General features: G+C 39.6%; 1 long non-coding RNA gene across 1 annotated transcript in view; it reads left to right on the top strand.

The window, feature by feature from the left end:
• Positions 1-7218: 7218 nt before the first annotated feature.
• Positions 7219-20812, top strand: part of LOC306832362 — a 96835-nt gene continuing 83241 nt past the window's right edge. Inside the window, exon 1 of the long non-coding RNA XR_013780214.1 lies at positions 7219-7386. This is a non-coding gene — a long non-coding RNA (uncharacterized lncRNA). The remainder of the gene's footprint in view (positions 7387-20812) is intronic.

The following is a 20812-nucleotide window of genomic DNA, read 5'->3' as shown; positions in this document are numbered from 1 at the left end:
CTTAATTAATATGAGCATATACGCTGACTGGTAAAAGCAAAGGGGTTATCAGTGGGTCAGTGAGGGAGGAAGCAAAGTGAGGGCTGCACACATGGGATACAGTATCCCACAGAGATCTGTGTGCCTCATGGGTAAAGGCAAACTGTAGTGCCTGCGTAATTATCTCACAACGCATCTTTTCTACATCATGAGGATTACACTTGACATAAACTGAGCTTATTCTGCCAGAAAGGTTTACAAAGACTATTGGTTTGACTTTATTCCTTTACTACTTTAATAGCTTTTACTTTAAAGTAAGCATTTAACATGCTGAATTTGTGAGTAGCTGTGAGCCTAGTATTCTGCACAATTTGATTAGTCATCCATTAAAAGACTCCACTCCACAAGTAATGACATTAAGTAAGTGAAACCTCAAACCCTTATCTCGCAGGTCTCATGTAAAAAGAGCATTAACTCCAATGCTGTGGGACTGGATCTTTTATTGTCAAACGGTGCATGACAAACAAGATCCACAAATGCATTGTCTTTAACTGTATAAGATGAAGTCATTCCTATCTCTGCAGCTCCAGGACTGGAGAGTGAGTCTGTCCAGTAATAATATTAGCGGTACATGTTTCCATGTGAGAAGAAAGACCAAACTTTTTTGAAGCAGACGTTGTGTGCAGAGTTAAAAATGTAGCTTTGTTTTTATTTGTGAAATCTGATTCCTTTTAAAGAAAGCCCACTTTGAGGATAATATAGTGACTGTCATTTAACATATCAGTATGATATTTTCATCATGATATATGATTCTGATGTTTAGTATGATAATGTTTACACAAACACATATTTAAGTCTTGCATTACTTTCCATGGTTTCTTATTTAATGTTGATTGTGTTAGTAAAATGTTTCACAGAGGCTTTTACACTGAAAGGGCATTACTTGTATATCCGCAAAGTAATGCAATCCTAATTGAACATTTCCATTTATTCTGAGAGTTTATGTTGATCAGGGAAATGATAGGTGTTAGAAAAACATTTGGCTCCATTACACCACATGGAATATCTGTTGTTCTTTTTTTTTTAAACAGGGAAATGTAAAGCTGGAAAGGATTCCAACACTAAATCCTTCGGGACACTTTGTGGTGATTTTATAAATCACGCGGCCATTCATTTATTTGGTCATTCATTCATTCGGCATAATCTCTGAGAATTTAGAGCAATTTGAAAAACAGCTGCAAGCTCTACAGCATTCACTGTCCAGGGCCTAATCCAGGTCTCACGGCAGTATAGCCCTCTCTCTGTCTCTCTCTCCCTTCATATACAGCCATGCAAGGTTTATTCATTGTCCATATAAACCATTATGTCCCTGTCTTTGAGATAATAATCCACTAGAGCAAAACACCAGAGTGCTATTGCTGCTTTTGCTGCTTTGCCTTACCCCATATGCCACTGCACACATTCTCAGCCATCTGCCCTGAATGGAAAAAAAAATGGAGCAAGTGACTTCACAATATCATTTAATCTACCCGAGGTCAGTGCTTTGTCCCTTTAGGCCCTATTGAAAATGTTAGACCTATCACACAGGGTAGGCTCTAAGAGAGGATTACTCAAAATCACATGTAAATATGAAAAAAAGAATGTTAAATTAAAGCATTTAAGGTTATTCCCTCCTGATGCCTTTGGGCTGAGAGATTATTCAGAACCAGCCCGTATCACGTTTCCATTAGTTTTGCAGAAAGGGTCAAAAACACTGCAGCATCTGTCCCCTGTGTCACCACCGTGACTGTAACTAGTGCGAGGCCCTGTGTGAATGCAGCTGCAGACTCCAGGCACAGGCACCATATGTTGCCACCCACAAATAGGCTACAGAGTCATCTGACGGTGAAACGGCCCGCCTGTGTAGCTCACTTTGCCATTTGTCCACGCTTTGACTGCTGATTCACCACAAAGCCTGGAGTCTTCTGCAGGTCAGCCATCCGTCGTTGTTTATCAACACAGGCAGAGAATGGAGAATTAGTCCTCATACATTAAGCTTCCGCAAATCCTGCTAAAGGAAACGCAAACTTACAGATTATATAGATTTGAGATAGGAGAGAAAAGTCAATAAAAAAAAAAAATATATATTAGTTGGATAATGTCTCTCAGATTGAATCAATAATTATTTCTTACACTTTAGAGTAATTAGATTGCATGGTAACAACAAATGTCGCAGTGGAGCTTTCTGTCAGTGTCCTAATTGTAGGATTTTCCCACTGAGATCATCAGCATCCGTTTTTCTCTTGCGGAAAAGGTTCTTCAACACCACAGTGAAACATCATTAAACATCATTTATTCAGGGGCAGTGTAACAGTCGATTGCATGTCAAGGGCCCCATAACTGAACTCACAGAGTATCAATTTACCTTCATGGATGATTAAAATGCTCCCAATTAAAATCAGGTGCTGTCTGAAAGAATATTATTGAAGATTCCTTTGATGGCCCGCTGATCCCACTGCAGATGAGTCATTTTAGAGGAAGGTACCAGTAACTGTGGCAATACTTCTGCTACAACAGCAGCCACAGAAACAAGTCTTTTAGAATGAACATGAAGAGTTAACCATCTCAATATTTCTAATAATCTACCTCATCAGCTGCTTAAATACACTGATATTAATTGCACTTGTCTTGGCAGAAGATGGAAATAACACCAACTCAGCAGCTTTTTTTTTTTTTTTTTTAAGTGCATGTCTGATCTCATTTTGTATCCTGCAATGTGTTAATTAAAAAAAAAAAAAAAAGGTTTCTGATTAGAAAAGGACCACTCTCAAAATGTCATACATATTTACAAGTACTAAATCTTTAATGGACAAAGTGACTGCTTTGTCATGTAATGAGACTATTGTAAACAAAGCTGTCCTCTTGGAAGGTTTCAGGTGAAGGTGCCTTAACACTGTTGTCAAACTGTTGTCAGAGCCCAATGGAGTGATTACCTCACTTCACTCATCCCCTCTGCGATCACAGGTTTCCATAGAAACGTTACTTTATCCGCCTGTGGATCTCAATTATTCATATGCAGTTTAAAATGAATTAAGGGTATCTCTGACATATATAGAGTAAACACTGGTAGATGATGGCACAGTGGTGCAGTGTTTGTTGTTACAGGAGATGAAGGTTCAAATCTGAAGTTGGACAGTAGCCTTTCTGCGTAATCTTGGAACTTTCAATGCTTTTGTTAAGAAATATAGTGGATAGTCAGAAATATGGTAGAGAGAATCATAGGTTGGATTTGAACCAGGGCCGCCCAGCTGAAGGCCTCAACATCAATACATGGGACCCACAAAATAACCTCTAGGCTACTAGCACCCCTTGGATGTTAGCCACATTAGCAATTTAGCCAGCCTGCTGTTTCACAAAGCTAATGTGTTATAGCTTGTGATATATTAGCTCTAGTCAGGCTCTTTGCTCAGTCTCTATCTCTTTCTCTTCTTAGCTTCCTCCCTCACCATCCTCTTCCGTCTCAGTCATTGTTTCAAACAGAACCAAGATGGACTAACTTGCTACTTCGTAGCTTAAGGCTGCAGAGGGAACTTGTGTCGCACTTCTAGTGAAATAATCTTGTCTAATCCTGCAGCCAAAGTTACGGGGCGTGTAAATTGGTTAATTCGATCTTTGAAACTACTATATTTAGGGGAAAAAGTTACAGTTGATTTTGTTATAGTAGCAGATTAATGGCGCCAAATTTTACACATTCTCTGAAGCAATAGGCAATCCTCATCTATGACTGTCTGATAGACAATATTTCTCTGTGACCGGATGTAAATTTCTCAGGGATTCCGATGAAGCAGTTAGCGTTAAACAACTTCCAGGCAAGAATAATTTTTCCATGCAGCGTCCACATCTGCACCCTAAACACTGTCAATTCTTGGTCCATAACATCCTGGAGTAACGCCAGTTTATCTGTTCAGTCTCAGTGCAGCAGTAGACAATAACTTACACAGCTCCTTCACTCGAGCTAGACCTCAGCAGAATAAGCCCCAAAAACAAACCGCATTTCTTGTGATTTACTGTCAATGGAGTGGAAATAAATCAGTCTAAATAATAACATCATGATGCAAATTTGTGAACAGTAAACCGTAAAGTGTTTTGTCCCCTTGAGAAGAAAAATGTTTAATAAACTAGTTTGTTGAATGGAAGTTTAAATCGACCACTTCTGATGTGTTTCAGTCAGGCAATCTGCCTAGGGTTTTTTGGGTTTTTTTTTTGTGCCTGTCCACAAAGACCTTTATTTTCTGCATTTACCAAAGCCAGTCAATACATAATTGGTCAATAAGCTTAGACTACACAGATACAGATTCTAAATGTCTATTAAATTATTATGTATGTACCTTTACTTTTACTTGATTAGAATATTTCTTTACCCCAAGAGTAATACTGAACACATTTAAAGCTCTATAATAGCTCAACCTGTTACTCAAAAAGACAGGGCCTTGTGTATTTTAACTTTACTCACTTATTTACTCTGTTATGATTAATGTATCGTATAAAAAGCAGAATACCCTGCTTGGGGCAAACAGGCACATGCAACTCTACAAGGGCACATCAGTTTCTATGGAAACCTGTGATCGCAGAGGGGATGAGTGAAGTGAGGTAATCACTCCATTGGGCCTGACAGCAATTTGACAACAGTGTTAAGACACCTTCACCTGAAACCTTCCAAGAGGACAGCTTTGTTTACAATAGTCTCATTACATGACAAAGCAGTCACTTTGTCCGTTAAACATTTAGTATATGTAAGAATGTATAAAGTTTCAAGAGTGGTCATTTTCTAATCAGAAACCAGTTTCTCTTCTCTAATGAACACATTGCACTGCAGGACACAAAAGAACTACAGCTGCATACAGTACCTTAAACACCTACCACACTAGAAATATCTTTTACATGATACAGTCAAAACCCACGGAGGATGAAAAATGGGGGCAGCGTCTTTAAAGATTTATTTTGTTCAAATGTATATCTCAAAGGAAAAAGGTTTGTTTTTAAATAGCATTAGAGCCTATATTAGATGTTTTAATGAGTACTCCCATGTGTTACACTGTACCTCTCTCTGATCTTCACCATCCACTGTGGTATCCGTGCTGCACATGCAATTATCTGTAATGAATAAAAATAAAGCAGTTTTGTTATTTTTGATGTCGAAAGAAAATATGAAGGCATGTCGACCTCAGCAGAAATGCCTTAGAAGAGACAAATCTATCCCTGATTCATTGTTCTCATTGCATTTGTTGTATAGCACATTATCTTTGAATAATTAATGAAGAGAAATGTTCATGGGCAAGATACATTGGAAACTAGTGGAGCTTACAGTTATATGGTTTTTAAAGGGATAGACGGAGCATTAATAGTTTGATGGAGCCATACCAAATCAGCTTGCACTGAGGTAATGAGTTCAATCCATTAAAACTTTTCTTTTTGGCTCCTAAAAAGAGAGTTCATTTTTCAATTTTTTGGTATTTACAAAAATGATTCCTTTTAATCAGTTTACAATGAATTCCACATTGAACTACTGATCAAGGTTTGTCTTCATCATCTTTTTGTAATCTCCTCCGCCTGTTGGTTCTCTATCATCAATTGCACCCTGAAGAGGAAAATTAGCAGCAAATCCAAATAATAGTTCTTTTAATTTGGTCTTGTACTCCAAATTGCACCAGTAAATCAGAGGAGTTAGCTTTCAGTCATACTCCAAACCGATGTTATACTGCAGGATGGTAAGGAAGGGAAGCCTTCAGTCACAACAACATCTGCTCACACACAGGTCAGCAGCACTAAAGGTGAATCTAACCACAACTGTTGTGAAGGCTTGGAGTCGACATGTATACTATTAACATAAAGGCTGAAAGTGAAATATGCAGTTTGTTGAAGTTGTCTTGATCAGGAAATGAAACCTTTGTATTATTAGTGAAAATAAAACCTGATAAACTTGACTTATTGTAATAGAATAATTACTTTAGAAAATAAAATTTAAGACCAATCACATTTTTTGTTCCACAAAATGCACCTGTAAGTTAAAAAAAAAAAGGAAATCCAATTTATATTTTTGCTTTCATTCTGAATAAATATTTGAAAATAAATAAATAAGTAAATAAATAAATAAGTGCATGCGTTGGGTTGGTATAGAATAAATAGATCTTTGCCGACATCTTGTGGTTTCTTCTGCAAGTTACATCTGATGTTTTAAATCTGACTTCTCTTACGTTGCTGTGTTGTTGTGTTCTAACCCAACAACAACACCTGACACAACCATCTGGGATCACTGCATTAAAGTGTAAAAGGTGGAAGACTGCACAAAGGAAAGAGTAATTTTAAAATGATCTAAAATGATGGAGTGCATATTCTGTAGAGGGCATTTTTATGTCTTGTTTATTGAGAGGAGAAAAATCACTCCCATCAGTAACATAAAAATAAAAAACACTCACCACATGGATAATAAGAAAGTAGGAAGAAAGACTGTATGATATGTAGAAGAGATTTGTCCAAGTGCACCTTTTCAACAAGTACAGATGTCATCACAACATGAGGCCGAGATCAAGAGGCCAACCTTTGGATTGACAGTCCTCTCATTTTACCACTGAGCTGAAGCCGCCAATAGTACAGTCACCACAGATAGAAACTTATTCTGTAGGAAATATGATCAACTCGCTCATTCCTCAGGTACTGTATACGAGTATAGACTGCAGTAATGTATTTGCAATCCTCATTAAACCAAGTTGTGTTGAATGCTATTCAGAAATGCTTATTTTCAGCATCTGGAAAATCCATAAAGAATCAATGCTGATCTTTATGGGACAGATACAATAAACATCAACCAGCCTGACATGTCACCAAGGCAACATTATGATACACTATCCTTGTATTTTATCAACAGTCCCTTTAGCATCCTACTTTAACCTTTGCAAAACCCATTTTCTAGGAGAGATAATAAAATACATTGTTCTTGCCATGTTAGAAGACAGTCAGCTTCCTGACTGTCTTTAACTGCATTTAAATGCTGGATTTATGCTCAATAGACTAAATTGGCTCACTAGCATTAATCCTTCTTTACTGTGCGGTCTCCAAAAATGCCCACCTGGCTTTAGATCACCAGTCAAGACAGTCATTTGCTCAGTACAATAATTTAACTTACCCAAAGATTTGAAAATACAAGTTGATGCAGACAGCATTTTGGTAAACATACTAAAGAAAAAGAAAAAGAAAAAGGTCTTAATTTTTTTGGACATGCGCACTACTATGACGCTAATTTCCACGCGGGAGAATCAACTAGGTAGAGTTTGTAAACAGCGACTGGAGAATTCTGCAACATAACCAAATGCCGGTGTCTGGAGTTAAACGAAGATTCTCTGCAAAAAGCCCGAAAAGTGCGCCTGTAATGTAAGTTGCGTTTTTGAATCATCTTAATGAAAGTCCCTGACATGCATAGACAAAACATTCTGTTGATGTGCGGGTGTTCCGTCATCGACAGCCTGTTGTTTGATTATCGTGTAATTTGATCAATAAGCTGTTTCCATCCTTGTCAGTGTGGGCTTTTCTTTTGTGTCAAAGGTGCGCCGTCACCTGTTTTCTGCTGTGTCAGCTGTGCATTAAATGTCATTTCTTGTTATGTTGCACATCTTTGAAGATTGGGATTGCTGTGCCATCACTTATACGAAACAATTGTTTTTCCTATATCAAGCAACTATTCAGTGCATTAAGCCAGTGCTGTTTTTCTTAATATCCTCTGCCTGCATTAACATCTTTATTGTCCTTCTTAGATTAGAGTTACTATCGATCATGTTTATGATTATGGGGGCCACTTTTGCAGATTCCATACTTGGTGGCCATTTGTCCAGCTTCCTAAAATGTGTTGGTTGAGCACAGTGTTTGCACATTTAAATCTTAAGAGAGGATACAGTGTTAAGTCAGTGTTCCTATGGTCTTGTAGTTTGGAGGGCATTTGTTCAGATTGATGGAGTTGTTCTTGATGACACCTGGCTTTTGCTTGCTCATCTTCTGAATATTGTGTGACGCTCTGGTCCGTTGAAAGGACATGCTTGCTCCTATTATGGCGTATTCCTGCTGCAGCCCAGCAGGGGCCATACATAAGCTCTCTGTGACATGAATTCTCATACTACATGCATCCATGCACAACTCTAAGATGTGTTAGTAGCCTTAATCATAGCTATCATCACTAACTAGCAGTGTCTGCATACCGTACATATCCACAAAATCGAAATACCAGCTAGAGAGTTTATCTTCACTGTTAACATGCCATACCATTGAACTTTACCAGTTCAATCAGCAAAGCTAACTCTAATATTGAACATTAGTGAGGGGTGGCAATTTAAGCTGCTGGGAGCATGTACAATCCGCACCACTGATGGTAAAGAGGCGACAGTCCTTGGGGTTGTATCGACTTTGAGGATGATCCTTTACATTAGTTATTGGCTTACAGACTATCTGTTGAAGGTGGCAATGGTGTTTGGGCTATGATATAGAAGTTGTATGTATGGTATGGTGGGCAGTGAGAGCCAGCGTGGATGGAGGTTGGCTATGGGATGCTGGAGCTCACAGTCTTCCCAAAGTGACATGGAATTTATTAAATGAAACACCCATGATGGGAAGTTCCCACTTGACAACCCCAGTCATGTCCTTATTCTGTCTTCCCATTAGTATACATATTGGGTTGGGGAGCCGTGAACAGCCATGTGGCAGTATTGGTAGAATCAGCAGTTTTACTACCTGGAGCTACAATGTGCGGAGACTGGGTCTGTTGAAGGTGGTATTGCTGTTTGGGTTGCGGTGTCAGCTAAGCATCTGTAACTTATTAGTAGAACAAAGGGTCATTACTGCAGGAGGGTTGTCTTTACTTAGTGTTTCCTTCATAGTGAACAAGTATTCTGTGTTGATTTCAAATTTATGAAAAAACAAAACACGCAGACCACTTTAGCAAATCAGAAACGAGCAGCAGGTTCATGATTGACACTGATACATCCAAATGTAGAAATGACAATAAATATTTGATTTTATCCTAACAACTCTGAATGTAATGAAGGAATATCAAATACTAAAGTATTTTTTTTTACTACCATTACCTGCTCTTACATATTGTTAGGAAGGAACTAAAAAGTTTATAACAGAATAAAATTATCTCCTAAAGAGGACCTCTTGCATGGGGATTTGTATGGATTAAAAAACAAACAAAAAACAACAACCTTTGTGGCATTTTAGCAAATAAACAGGCATGTCTTCTTCGGCTGTCTGCTGTCTGTGCCCTGCCCTGCACGTGTGTGATGTGCCTACTACCCCCAATAGGAGAGGAAAAGAACAATAGTACCATCTCATTTTGAACAGAAGAGGGCAGTGTTGATCAAGGTACATTTAGAAGTCAGAGTAAATGGCCTAAACCAACGAGTTCATAATTAGTTTTATTGTGGTTTAAATTCTTAATTGTTTAACATTCTACATAAATCTGGAAAAACTGAAGATAATATTTTGAATGTGGGATTTCTTACAAAGGTGTATATGTTTATTTAGTATTTTCCACTTACTCGTAAAAAAATAGGCTGTAGCTCATGACACAGGTATGGAAACAAGCAGCCCTCTATAACTTTAGGTTGTTATCGCCTTGGACTGATGCTCTCAGTCTGACCTGACTGGAAGGAACAAACACATAGCACAGTATGAGCTGGATTTCCGCTGGGAATCAACAGAGGCAGGTTATACGGCTGTCTGGGTATGCCAGAGGAAGTGTGAGAAGTACAGAGATGGCAAGAGACACATGATGTTAAATAGGGGCATATAGATGGATGAATGGAGAGAGACAACTAAAAGGAGAAACTTTGGATATGCTTCTTCCCCTACAAAGACGTGTGAACAAATGTGTTAATGTCATGTAAAACCTTTATAGTTGAGTTTCTTAGTAGGAAATCTTTATTCGAGCACAGACCAAGTATACTTTGAAGTTGCCTCTCCAATGAGGAAAGGTGGACAGTGTTAAAAGTCATTCTTAAGTGCGGCTCTGATGATAGAAAGTTGTTCTGGCGACGGGGGGAAACGGTGCCATACCTATGTAACATTCATATCATTTGAATTATGAATCAGAGTAAGGAGAAGTCTGTGTTCAGAGCTGATGAATATTTAAGGCATTGAGTATACAGATCATCATATTGACAAAGGGAGAATACTAATGTCTTCTTCTCTGAGTCTGATTAGAGGTTAAGCAGAATGCAAACTGCATAATTTATTTCCATTCTTGCATTTTTGTACCTTTTTGATTTTACTCCACTTCTTTTTTTGTGTGTGTGTGGATAACTTCTTTGTGCAAAGGTCTTTTCTTGTTGAAAACTGAAAGATGGTAAGGTAGGTGCAGCATGTAAATGAGGAATAATTGGTGTCATTTGTTTTACACTTTCAGAAGAAAGTTAAACTTGTAATTTAAATGTTTTATGTGCAGCAGATCTTTTTATTTTGTTTTATTTTGAGAAATGTTAGTCTTCCATTTTCTGCACAGTTGACATCCTCAGAATGCCTACTGTCCCCACTGACACAGACATTGTCCACAGTCTATTAAATTGAATGTTGTATTTAACTGGTTTGGAGCCAGGGCAAAGTCACACTCTTTTGTATCATTCTTTCTCCTCTCTCTGGTGGAATGTGCTTATTTCACAGAGAGGTAGAGCGAGCAAGAGCCCAACCAGGTGAGAGTGTCTAACAGTGAGGAAATCAATATGATGTAAATTATTAAGAGCTCAGGAATGCGTCTGACCCCTACTGTCTTGCAGCAGGCTGGGCTCTGAAGGCTGGCAGGTGGACGCGAGCTTGGACTCTCCCTCTAACACTCATTAGTGGCTGGGAGCCGGGGCTCCTTGTGAGTGGGAAGGCAGGGATCACAGCGGGGAAGTGATGGCCCAGGCCTCTCACATCCCCGGCTCAGCCTTCGCTCCGGCTCTTGCCAGCCTCTCCCTGGAAGCTCATTAGTAAGTGCACTGATGCATAAGAGCTAGTCATTAGCTGGGCTTTTTTTTCCTGTCTTCATCTCTCTTTCCCCCGACACCGTGTCTGATCCTGAAGACCGGTGGCAGTGCTGTTTTAAAAGACGGAGAGAGAAGAAGTCCACATTACCTTAGGTACTGCAGACATAAGGATATAAGACATTGGTAGCCATCAGATGCATTTTCTTCTTTTTTCCTCTCTATAAGGATGTAGGGTGGGGGTGTCAATTTCTTCAAATGGAGTCCATCCACAGCCCTTCAAACCAAAGAGTAAACATTAGCGCTTGACCAGGACTTTGGCTGAGCGCCCCTTTCTTCCTCCATGCTTGGTTTTGATCTGGGGTATTTGCTTTTGCTGCTGGCCAGATCCCCCTCAGCACCTGATGGTTGCCTAGACTCAGAGTAAATAAGATCTGGGGGCCCAGGCCTCTTCGGGGGCTGCTGGGTAAATAAGGTCTCTGGTGTGCGTAGCGTGCCTGGCAGCAGGGTGAGCATTGGTGTGGAGGCCTCCAGAGACACCCCCTCCTCCCCTTTTTCTATATCTAGCTGCTTAATTCTGTTATCCTCTCTCTCTCTTTCTTTAACTTACTCTATCCTCCCTTCTCTACCACTGACACACACACACACACGCACACGCACACACACACACACACACACAGACCCCTCTCAGCAGGCGCTCTGATAGATGTTAGCCAGTCGTACTCATGAACATTCATGGCTTCATAAGCACTGGCAAAAGGACCCATTGGTGTCCAATATTACAGAATAAACTTGATCACTTCTTCAGACTAAGCACTTCTGATTGGCAGCATGTTAAGTATGTATGCAAGACTATTCACCTGTGATTTCACAATCCTTTGGTCTGACTGGAGATTTGCAGATGGACACTACTAGAATTTAAAGATCCTGTAATTAAAAGTGTTTGAACATCACACAGGATGAAGCCTCTGTCTCTGAGGATCAGTTTGGCATTTAGTGCGTCTTTAAATGTCACAAAGACAAATGATGATGATGGCACCTGTTATAATGTAATTACTTTCTCAATGGTAATCATCCTAGAAGCCCACAAACAAATGGATTTCATATACTTCTGAAAGATTAAACAATTTAACACCTGATGTCCCCATGACTTATGAAAACTAAAAAAGTGGCCATCGGGGAGTCATTAAATTGCTCAACCTACATATTGTGTACTTGTTGCCTTCATATATTGTCCACAACGGCTAATGGTGGCAACTGTTTTGTCCAAGTTTTCACAGGAGATGTAAACAGTTTAGTAGCCATAACAGTGTATTTAAAAGCCTTTTCAGCGTTGGATTTACAGATAAAGTATGCTATAGTGTCATTTATCCCCTGTAACGAGGGATTTGCCTTTGTGAAAGTTTACTGAGTCAAATCTCATCAGCTTAATGTGATCTGGCGCTAGCCATGCTGGATCCCCTTGTGCCAATTAATCCAGGTTGTAACTCACAGACTCCTGCTGACCGATTCACATCCATTGTTGATAGTTTTTGGCTGTAGGAGCCTCGAAACCCTCCTTGTTAGAGCCAAAAACCCCGCAAGAAACCCACCACCTCTTCCAGCCCTGTTATATTGTCTGTTGATTGCCAGCAATTAGTAACAAGCCAGGGAAGGCTGAGAAATGACAAGATGGGGCACAGCTATTGCGATGCATGGGCGTTGTTGGCTCACACGCCAGCTGAAAGCCTCGACAATGTTTGTTAACCCAGGGGGTCACGACTGATTCACTAGTGCAGACAGAAAACAAGATTTATGTAGCACAAATCAATACACAGTCCGACTTATACCATTGTGGAGCACTGAAACAAGCACTTCTCTCTATCAGTCGACCGTGACACTAATGTGTTTTTATTCCAGTTTAACCCAGCCGGTGATGAATCTGTTGGCAGGCCAAGAGGGAGATGGAGAGAAGCGAGCCTCCCTTGATTAGTCGGGGAACACACGGCGACATGCAGAGGCTGATGTGATGGCATGTCACAGAGGCAGTGGCTATTTGTCTTCCGGTTTCCTGCTGGGGCGTTGTTTATCAGCGGTTGCGAGAGAAATCAACGCCTGACAGTGTATCAAGTGAACTAATGGCTGCTGATTCCCCTTCGGTGCTGTCTTAAGTAAATTAGAATTACTGTAAATGCTCCTCTTTATTCTCTCTGCCGTCAGCTCTGATTTCATTAAGATCGCTTGTCAAACGGCACACAAAGGAGACGCACACCTGGCCGTGCTTGCGTAAAACAAACTCCTGAGTAAATTATTGTACAGTCGGAATCATCCTCTTACAAGCTGGCAGGCCAATAATGCAGGATTTGTTTAATGTCCGCCCTGCTTATCCTGTTAACAGGGGAAACTTGGAAAGTGACATGAGTGACGGGCGGTATTCTCCGAGCGTTGACCAGCAGGCACAATAGAGGAGTCTAGCACGGTGCCAAGTTTCTATTTCAGGGGGGACGCATTCCAATTGATTAGGAGGCTTGTGAAACAAACTCTGGTGACAGAAACGAGTGCGGCCCTGGGAACTGCTGGCACACTGCCAGGTGTACAGTCTCTCCCTGCAGCATCTCTCTCTCTCTCTCTCTCTCTCTCTTTCCTTTTCTCTCTCTCATATACACATTAGCGACACATTAACGACACCCACAGTGTGACCATTGGGATAACTTAGCAGCATTATCTCTCTGCATGTGATTGAACCAGCTTTCCTGCTTTCCCTAGAATCCTCTAACGCAGCGTTCTCCAAATCTAAAACCTTTATTTAAAAAAGATGGGACTGAAATATTCCTTGATTTGCATTAAAACTTGGTCCTTGACAATGAGTCATGAATTATACTTCAGTCAAGCATAGTTGTGAAGTACTTTGAGTTCTTTTGGCCTCATGTTCAAACCATATTAATCTCTATATATGTGTGAGCATGGTTATATTGACTGAGTTTGTGTGTGTGTGTAAGGGTAAGTGGGTGCATGTGTCCGTGCATATGCCTGGTCTTAGCAGCAGCAGAAGCAGCACCCTGTAAACCCCCGGCTTGTCTTTATAGTGAAGTTGATGATTGGATAAACAGTCGGAGTGTGGATTACTGTAGTGGAAAATGAAAGCATATGCACAATTTGCATTTTAATGAGCGAGTGAGTGTTATAAAACAAATTGTCCCGGCAAAACTAGCCTCTTTAAATAAAGCTGCGGTTTGGATACAGCAATTAAATATTGAATAAACACATTTGTAGAGTAGTTACCATCATAACTCCATTGTTAACACTAAGGATGCATTTAGAGTTTACTTTAAATGAATTAGAGTAGATAAAATGATTTATTATTTTCTGTGCATTCAATAGATGCCAAGTCATGTGTTGCATCCCACTCTTTGCAGATCTGCTTTGATTCTGACACATATAAGGCAGTCGTGCATAAAATTTATGCATGGCTGATGCAAAGTTCAGAAGGCCCGTGCTAAACAAAACGCTGTTCAATTAAGAGGGAAGTAATAGCATCCTATATAATAAAAGGAGATCTTTGCATACATAAAGTGACAGAAAGGCAATGATGGCTCATTCACGTCATGCTATGTAATTTAGTTAATGCATTTCCCTCTTGCTCTTTAAAACACTTGCACATTCAAATTTGCCATCATAATCTCTATGACAGAGGACATTAATTATGTTCGTCCGCTGATCGCTGTTTCTTCACAACATCTCTGATTAAAATTTCACACATTGTAATGATGTGCTTCAGAGTCAGAAGCTGTGAAATTTACTAAGCACTGAGCAGGCTTGAATCCTTATTCTTGGGAGCACAAAAAAAAAACCAAAAAAAAAAAAAAAAAACGTATTACACAAATCAAAGCTGTTAAGTGCTTGAGAAAAAAAGCTTTATTTACATGCAAATGGAGATACATCTTAGCAACTTGTTCATTAAAATACAGAGTAAATGAGGGACACAACAAAAGCAGTAACTTCTACTGCTGATATGTGGGTTCAGATTTCATATTTGGGAAGTTTAATTAAGCAATAGATTATATTTTGAAAGGAGTGTTCACTTTAATGAATCCCCAGAGAGCGCAGATAAACACTGCAGCGTTATCAAAGCATCCATCTCTTTAATGGATGTGAAAATTAGGAATGTAAATGGATTTGAGCCGTTATTTTCATTGCTCGTGGGAATATTTAGTGGATAAAGATGACACTTATGCAACCTACATTATACGTATACTTTTATTTTTTGCATGAATAGTGCTCGAGTATTTTCAAGGACAAACACTAAAGACTTATTTAAAGCGTTCTTTTGTAAATGGCTGATTCTGTCGGAAAAAGAAAAAAAGAGAAACAGGTAGGCCTTTTTCTGTTTTATTTAGACTTATTTCTCCATCTTTAGGATTATTAACCACTCCTGCTGCAGTGTCTTAGTCCAACTCCTTTTGTCCGAACTGAGAGTATGTCTCGAGAAACTGCTGGTCATTTGAGCTTTTTCAGTAAGATGTTTGCCTGAGTGTACCTCTATATATCTGCAATAGTGGAAACAGTGCAGAGGCAGTGAACCCTGGTACATTGTGTGATGGAGGAGTGCTACGTGCCCAACATTCACCTCAGAGAAAGCCGGCTGTTGTTTTTCCCTGTAATGTCCATTTTATTGGGAATCTCAGCGAGCCTTCACACTACCTGCTGTGCTCAGCAGTGTGGAGAAGCCGGGGCCAGTGGAGTGGTGGTCAGCACCTGTCAATCACAATCACAAGGATCAGTTAGCAGCCATCAGTCTGAGGAGCCATACCCAGATGTTGCCTGTCTTCCAATCCTCATCTTTTACCCCCATAGGCTACCTTTTTTTCTCTCTATCTATCACTTTATGTCAGAGATTTCTACCTTTTTCAATCCAAAGTTCTCAAGCGTTTTGTTGTATTATTCCTAATTGAATGCTTTAAAATATAATCCCTCAGCTTCTAACAACTTTAAAGAAAATGTTTTAGTTTTTTTTTTTTTTTTTTACCTCAAGGGAGGCAGTTTGTGTCTGATTGTCGGTCGAAGGAAGGCTGATGTCGTGGAAGTGCGCAGTCAGAGGTGAGGGAAAGAACACCACAATATACTCTAGCATCTGGAAAACAAACACAAAACATTGATTATATCATTTTGTCAGACACCCGAAGCTCACTGCCAATTCATATTTACCTGACACCAGAGTAAACATTGCTTCCGTCTGAAGACTTCTACTCTGCATTTCATTTTGCTGCCTGTGCCCCCCGGTATACGTCTGTCTCTGACCTGTTCCCGCCCCTAATTTCCACCATCACATTCAGAGCAGACCTGCCAACGGTCAGCTTCATTACAGCCAATATCTTAAATCACCTCTCGTGTGTTTCCCGCCAGTTTGCAGCTTGGTCTCCTCTGAATCACGGTCATTTAAATGTTCCTGTGCTGATTGCTAGGTGCAGGTGGTAATACATTAAGGGACTGAGACGGAGTGCTGAAAGACCTTTATCCATTTGCGCTAAGTTTCCCCTCACATTCGGAGGCATGTCGGTCTAATTAGGGCCAATGGTTTTGACTGCAGCCGTATTCATATGGGACGGCTCACTTTAAGTCGTACAACAGGGTGATTCTACATCCTATATACTCCACCAGGCCAGTAGATTATGCCGAAGTCTGGGGAATTTACACAAAATTGTACATTAATAAAAACAGAGAATGGCTGCAGAGGAGAAATGCGACAGGGTTATTGCTCTTTTCCTTTTCCTCTTTTAACTAAAAAAGCCTCAGATCTCATGAGAGCTGAAGATTTATGAGAGTGTAAAATACTACTGATGTCTTATTCTCCTTTGGTATTCAGTTACTACTAGTTAAGCAGGAAATCTATTTACATATACATACAAAGGAACAGGTGTTTTATAGTGTTTGTCAGATCAAAGTCTTGAGTTCAGTTTCATAGAGAGAACTTGTCTCTGTGTTTGAACCCCGGTGAGATCCCAGTTCGTCTCTGTCTCTCAATGATGAGCTCCTCTAGCAGGTAAAAGCTTCAGAAAGCCCTCGGTCCATTTCCATTCTAGCTTCCAGCAGTGTGAGTGCTGTGACAGCCTCTTGGGGGCAAAGGGATTATTGAGATCAGGCCTCCCCCAGCTCTATGCCTCTGGCCCAGCCAGCACAGGCCGGCCCAGTCAGTTTCTCGTCAAGCCCCCCGGTGCCTTACAGAGCAGCCCACCAGGCGCACAGAGAGCAAAGAGGCACCAGGGACCCCTTTAATTGTCCATGCTTTGGGCGGCTCTCTGGCAAGCCAGCATGAAGAAGGCCCCCGGTCCCAAGGCTGTCCCACTGCTCCCCACTCAGCCCCTCACTCACAGATACTGAGGACGATATATATCTGCTTTGAGGCTCTACGTATTCTATAGTGAAGCTGGAAATGAAAAATTCCTTTCAACATGGTCAGTGCTTGTGTTGCAGGGTCATACTCTGAACTGCTCATATGATAAAAGGTTGAATGTGTTCTGAGTTTCTGTTAGTCTGTCTCTCTCAAGTTGAACAGTATTATGTCTCCTGCTGTTAACCTGTGGGTTCATAGGCCTCGGCAGAATGTACATTATGACTTAAAAGGTAAGTCAGCCTGATACTAATCTTGTTTTTTAAACGGATAAAAAGAGATATACATTTTAATTGTTTTCACTCATACTTTAGTCTGTGTGCTCTTTAATTTCCAAGAGAAAAATCAAAAGAGCATAAAAAGCATTTATCATGAGGTGGAAAAGACACAAATGATCTTTAACAAACTGGAACCTACTGAATGAATGAAGTCTAATACTGTACATCTTAAACGTCTTCCCATTAACAAAAAAAAAGTATTATTACAGTACCATCTTAATTAAGGATATATCTACAGCTGACTTGGATTGTGTTCAATTACATTTTCCCATATAAAGTTACCTGTAGTATAACTGGGAGGTCTTAGAGAGATTCTTGTTCAGAAGAAGATAAATCTGTAAATTGTCTTGTTGTTGCGTCATATTGGTCAGCCATCCTTCTTTAAATGCTGTATAAAAGTAGAAGAGACAGACTTGGAATATTTCATAAATGTCTTTTTGTTGCGTGTTGGAAGTATTTTCAAGAGGAGCTGCTGTTGAACGAGAGCTTGAGGTATATTAGTGAGGCCTTGGCTGCAGGGAGCTGGATGAGGACTGACAAGGCCACCCATACAAAAGAAAAGGGTGAGCATCAACGGGGAAGGGAAGGCAACTGAACATGTACAGCCAAAACAGTAATAACTGCACAAATGCTTAACACTTGCTGCTTGTTTATTTATTTAGTTTTCTTTATATTATTTCAATGTATGTGACCTTGTTACTTATAATGTAAGATTAACTTTGTAACTTAATTTCTCATGAGGTATATATTTAATGCATGCACCAAATAAATCTTTTTTTTTTTTTTTTTTTTTTTTTTTAAATAGCAGAGCGTTGTGTAGCACTGAACCTCACGAGGCAGTAGCTAAAAGATGTTGGAAATCTGTTCCAGCGTGTGTGCTGCTTTCTTACTGCATGATCACCCACATGGAACTAAAAGCAATTATGAACCACAATAACATTTAGGTAAGCATGCCATTTCTTAGATTGACAAAACATCTCTGTTATTGTGTATGCGTTAGCAACTCATTAGCAACATACGTTTGCACAATAGTCTCAGCCTTTTAATTAAAGCAGTTTTATCATTCAGATACACCTCCCCACACAAACACATGATATCACTGCTTATTCTTATCAGTTGTTAAAGATATCTGTGGCTGTTTTAGTTTTATTGCACATTGTTCATATTGTGCAACTGTTAGATAAGTTGTCTTTTTAGTCAATAGGTAGTTAGGCATGCTGGTCATGCCAGTAATAGCTAAGCAAAGGAGAGCCAGACAATAGCCTCTAACTGGACTGTGACAGGGTAATTACTGCACAAACATAATAAAATTCTCTTTACATAGGTCACTTGGAAAGTGTAATTAAAAAAGCGTTATAGATTATTTTTATTGAAGCAATTAAACCAAAAAGCAAAAAAGTAATTAAGTGTGGCTGTAATAATAGTGTTGGTCAACAGCATTTGATTTGAGAGAGGGGGTTGTCAGGCTCACCCCTCTAATACAGCACAAACATCCTTGAATTTACACACCACATTTTTATTATGTTAAACTGTTTTTTTTACTGTCTGACAATTATGTTTATAATGTCAGAAAATGAAGCAGGATTTAATGAAATCATTATCATGTGTGATAATTGTGAGTAAATGCTCGATTGGAATTATCATCTCCCTCTATGTGCTGAATTAATGAATCGTCACTATTCATACTACTGGTTTATAATTATGTTAAATTGGCCGTCTTATCAGCAGTCAAAGACTTGGGATTATCAGCGTCTTGACTGTGTGGACTGTGCCAAATTCCTTGTGGATATCCGCCTGTTCCCCGCACAAAGAGAAAAGGAGAGATAATATTGGGAGGTTAAACTCCACAATTTTCTCTTAAAAGATGTAAGGAGAGCTATTGCACAAATGTGCTCCAGCTTTATGAGGGAAATCAGACGGATGGGTCCATGGGGCATTAACATCCACTTGACTTTGAGTGCAGCCTGATTCTAAAAGCCAACACATACATGCAGCTGACACATCAACTGTGTTGATCTTTGCAATTGTGTCAGGTAACTGAATTCAGATGATATGTTAATGTGGAGGGGAAATATGTTGCCCTAGTTAGCATATGGGCCACTTGCATTTCCGACTGCATTATCATTCATACTGCACGTTTGTGAAAATTACAGTGATAATCTAATTCTCAGGTTGGTAAAAAAAACCAACACATTTATAGAGATTGAGGTCAAAGACAATTTGGTAAAAAAACAGAACTTGTGGAAGATGGATTTATTTGTAAATTGAAAAGGTGAATGAGGAAAGACAGTATTAAAATACAAACTTTTGAATCATCTTTTGCTTGAAATGCAATAAACACGCTATAATCTGTATCTTTTTATACACCTCTTTGCATGTGTCCAAGAAGAGGCAGGTATCTAGTTACAAATCAATTTGTTTCTTTTCTTTATCTACAGGTTTCTAATCAGTTAGGTTCTGTACAACTATCTTTAACTCCCCACCTCATTATCACTCGTATCCTTGGTGTCACTTGTGTGTAAGAAAAATAAGTGATAGTCACCCTTCAGATGTCCTTTGATGGCTCTATAAATATCCAGGTTATTAGGAAAACATAAGGATTCCAACAAGGATTTGACAAGAAAACAAACGTAAATGTACATATTGGACTTTCGGGCAAAGTGGTTTTGATTTGATGTTAAACTTGCGTGTCCTGTCATTGGGAAGGCGAACAGCAGAGGGCAGCTTGAATGCATAAATACAAACTAGACACAGGGTTGCATCTCTCTGTCATCAAAGGCCCGCCACTCGTTTTGCATCTCCGTGTCTCCCACCCGGCTCAGCTCTCAGATCCTGTCTGACAGCCGGCTGGACCACAGAGAGTCAGGGACTGTGTGTGATCAACATCATCCCTTTCACAATAAAACCCAGGGGGCATGGTGCAGGAAGTAGGGGAATAAAATAATACTAGAGTGACAGGTAATTGACAACAGCAGCCAAAGTCACAGGTAATGTTTTGAATAAATACTGTAATTTTAAAGTCACATTAAAACTCTGTCTTTCTTTTTTTTAATTCTACTCTTTTACTCTTACTCTTTGCGTCTTTTGTTGCAGTTTTGAAAAGAGAGTTGCTGCTGCAGGAAAAACCTTAAAAAACAACACTGTGCTGTTTTTATTGTTAAACCTGTGTTCTACCATTGTCTGCCCTCCCTCCTCCTGAGCTC

The sequence above is a fragment of the Symphodus melops genome (assembly GCF_947650265.1).
Source record: "Symphodus melops genome assembly, chromosome: 12".
Lineage (NCBI taxonomy): Eukaryota > Metazoa > Chordata > Actinopteri > Labriformes > Labridae > Symphodus > Symphodus melops.
Note: the sequence above shows the minus strand (reverse complement) of the source record. Positions and strands in the feature narration are given on the sequence as shown.